Source organism: Myotis myotis, unplaced genomic scaffold, assembly GCF_014108235.1.
Source record: "Myotis myotis isolate mMyoMyo1 unplaced genomic scaffold, mMyoMyo1.p scaffold_m19_p_11, whole genome shotgun sequence".
NCBI classification, from domain to species: domain Eukaryota; kingdom Metazoa; phylum Chordata; class Mammalia; order Chiroptera; family Vespertilionidae; genus Myotis; species Myotis myotis.
In genome coordinates, this window is record NW_023416315.1 from 36,609,569 (window position 1) to 36,613,567 (window position 3,999).

Below are 3,999 nucleotides of genomic sequence, written 5' to 3' on the forward strand. Positions count from 1 at the left end.
TGTGCTATTCTGTGATGAAATCTTGAGCCATCCATTCCTGGCCACCCGGAACGTGAATCATCCTTTGTCCAGTGTCTCCATGCTGTATATGCTCCCTGCCCCTTCGTCACTTAGTAAACCTCTGTGTTATCAGATTGACTGTCACGTGGAATCACAGTGACTGTGTTCAAGTAACCCTCATTTTACCTAACAATGGGCCCAAGGCCATTCACATAAGTTTTATCATAGAACTAGAGGCCCAGTGCACAAAATTTGTGCACAGGGGAGGGGGGGAGCAGTCCCCTCAGCCCAGCCTGCACCCTCTCCAATCCAGGACCCATTGAGGGATGTCCGACTGCCAGTTCAGGCCTGATCCCTGGGATCAGGCCTGAACTGGCAGTTGGACACACCTCTCACAATCCTGGACCGCTGACTCCTAATCACTCACCTGCCTGCCTGCCTGATCACCCCTAACTGCCCCCCCTAACGGCCAGGTTGCCTCCAACTGTTCCCTCCCTGCCAGCCTGGTTGCTCCTAACTGCCCCCCTCGCTGGCCTGGTCACCCCCAACTGCCCTTCCACCTGCTGCCCTGGTCACCCCTAACTGCCCCCTCCCGCTGGCCTGGTCGCCTCCAACTGCCCTCCCTGCCGGCCTGGTTGCCCCACACAGCCTGCTTGTTCAGTTGTTTGGTCATCCCTCACTAACCTCCCTGCTGGCCTGGACATAGGCAGCCATCTTGTGAGGGCGTGAGGGTTAATTTGCATATCACTGCTTCATTATATAGGTTATTGTTATAATTGTTCTATTTTAATTGTTATTGTTGTCAATCTCTTACTGTGCCTAATTTATAAACTAAACTTTATTATACAGGGGTGGGAAAAAGTAGGTTTACAATTATAATACAAATAAATAATATGATAATTAATAAATAATAATCCTATATAATAAAAGACTAATATGCAAAATGTCCCCTTGACCAGGAGTTTGACTGCCTGCAACCCCTCCCCCAGCCAGCCCCACCCCTGATTGGCCCCATCCACTCTTATCTGGGTGGGCCGGTTGGACCTCACCCATGCAGGAATTCATACACCGGGTCTCTAGTACAATAATAAACTATTTCGCATACTCACAACTGTAAACCTACTTTTGCCCAGCCCTGTAGGGATGTATGTATAGGACAAACATCATACAGACAGGATTCAGTACTATCCACAGCTCCAGGCATCCACTGTCCACTGGGGGTCTTGGAACATATTCCCCAGAGATAAGGGAAACTACTCTTATGACATCTGAATCTGAAGTAGTGTAATCAGCTTGGCTCTGGACCGTGAGACAGAACCTCAGCAATGTTTCCTTGGAGTTCTTTAAACTTGCTCTTAATAAACACTTATTATAAAACATCCCATAGAGTTGGCCTTAAGGAACAAAAATAAATAACATGGTTCTGGCCTAAAGTTCTGTTCTAGGACTAAATCAACCTTAGTTTGATTAGAATAAATAGAATTGTTCCTTTCTTGGTCAAACATTGGGACAGCCTTTAGCAATCATTAAAGGGAATCAGCATACCCAAGCACCCCACCTCCTTCCCTGTCTGTGACTTTCACTGGGAACTGGTTGGTTTTCCTCCCCTTTCTCATGGGAATGGGGAGTTGGGGAGGACTCTTTATTTTTCAGAGAATTTTGCTCAGTTAGATAAAAGTTTTGATGAAACATTTTGTAGCAAAGTCATATTCTACTTTTTAGCCCATGTAAACGATTTAGATAGTAAGATCATAGTGTCCATTGCTTCAGGGAAGGAATGACTCAGCAGATGTCATAAAATAAGTTCTCAGGTTTTAAGTTCCTAAAGCATAACCATCAAGTGGACATAAAAAAATAATAAATAAGGGCATGTATAACAGTTTTGAAAAATATAATAGTTGTGTGTTGTTATTTTTTTTTTTCTGTCCCTAACCTTTACACCCACTATATTAGAGGACGTTTACCAGATTAGGGAAAACAAAGAGTCAAAGATGGAAAAACTAAGGGCATTGAAGATGCTAGTGGGTTCCTGAGAATGGCTCTGCCCTGCCTTCTCCCCAGAGAAAGTAGCTGATAAAAACCCCCAGAGAGATTTGGGGGATCTGATTGCTGAGGGGCCAGTGTGGGCTTTCACAGGAAGGGCCTAGAAAAGTCACAAGGCACTGGGGTTCCTCTTCATGTAGACACTCCAATCTTTATGCGATTATCTTGAGCCTCTTTTCTCACTTGGCTTGGGCAGGACAGGGATTGCCCTCACAATAAATGCTGCATTTTGATGACTTATTGTCTTCCCTTCCCCAATCTTTCTGTTTAAATCATCAGAGATGTGGGCGTGAACACTAGGGTAAATGATTAGGGGTGGTTGAGCTGAAACGGGGAGGGAGGTGAAGAATAGAAAAGATAAGAACAAAAATCAATGTGGTAGATGCCCCAAGGATTCTTACTTCCTGGTACTCATTCCCTTCTATAGCTCCCTTCCACATCAAGTATGGCTGTCCTGTGTAAATAATAGAATACAGTAGAAACGATGTGTGATGTCTGAGGCTAGCTTACATTAAAATACTTGCCATTTCTATCTTGCTCACAAAAACTGTGCAACCTGTGATATCTGTTTCCTCAATTCTAATCTAACCACCTATTTGATGTTGTTTTTAGAATCCCACTTCTAAGTTCAAATCCTATATTTTTAAGGTCACACTAAGCAACTGTAACAAAGTGACCCCAAATAAAGTGGCTTAAAGAATATAGAATATTGCTTCCACTGATATTATATTAATACAAGCATAGTCATATGGCTATACCTAATTAGAAGGGAGGCTGGGAAATTTAGTTTATCTGAGTAGCCTTGTGCCCAGAAAGGAGGGATTTGGGTAAGCAGCTAGTGTCTACAACCATTGCTCCTTAAAATGACTCAAGAAGAGTTTGGAAATCATTATTATTCTAAGACCACTAAAGAAATGGAGTTAGTAATTTAAAAATGTTCACATTGAAAGAAACTAAAAACAAGAGACAATCAGGTGTTGATAAAGTTAAAATGGATAAATAACCTGTAGTTAATTCATACAATGAAATACTATACAGTAATGTATACCTCAGCTAGAGCTACATGCAATGACATGTATAAATTTAACAAATAATAATGAGCTAAAGTAAACAAAAATGAGTATATGTGTATAATTTTACTTGGGGAGAAATCCAAAACAGGCAAAATTAGACAGTGTTGTTTGAGGACACATGGATAGGTGGTTAAGTTAGAAAGAGTAGGGAGGCAATAGTTATCACATAAGTTAGGATAGTGGTTGCCTCTAGGGAAGATGGTGACTGTGGTCAAGGCAAGGTACATGGGAAACTTCTGGTATACTGGCAATATTACATTTGCTGACCTAGATTGTGGCTTACATCAATATTTCCTTTATAATCCTATCTAATAATAGACAAACATGGTAATTGACCGTACCTTCACAACGCCTCCCATAGGCTAATCAGCACGATATGCAAATTAACCACCCACAAAGATGGCGGCTAATTTGAATACTGCAGGCAGGGTGGGACAGCAGCATCCCACCTGCCCTGCCGCCATCCGGGACTGCTATCTGCGACCCGGGGCTGTGGTCGTCCCGTGTGCGACCTGACCCGGGGCGGCCAGGCGGGGCAGCGAAGGCTTGAAGGCAGCTCCAGCCGGAGTGAAGGCCTGGGTCCCGGGTGCCGGAGGAAAACTGGTGCCGGCAGCCAGGGAAGGGAAAGCCTATTGCATGCATCTTTTCATGCAACAGGCCTCTAGTCTATATATATAAAAGCCTAAGTGACCAGATGACTGGACAACCGACCAGTAGCTACGATGTGCACTGACCACCAGGGGGCAGACACTCAACTCGGGAGCTGCCCCCTGATGGTCAGTGCGCTCCCACAGCGGGAATGCCACTCAGCTGACCAACAGGCATCGGGCTCACAGCTGGTGAGCACAGCTGTGGCTTTGTGAGCCTCTCCTGCAGACACTCC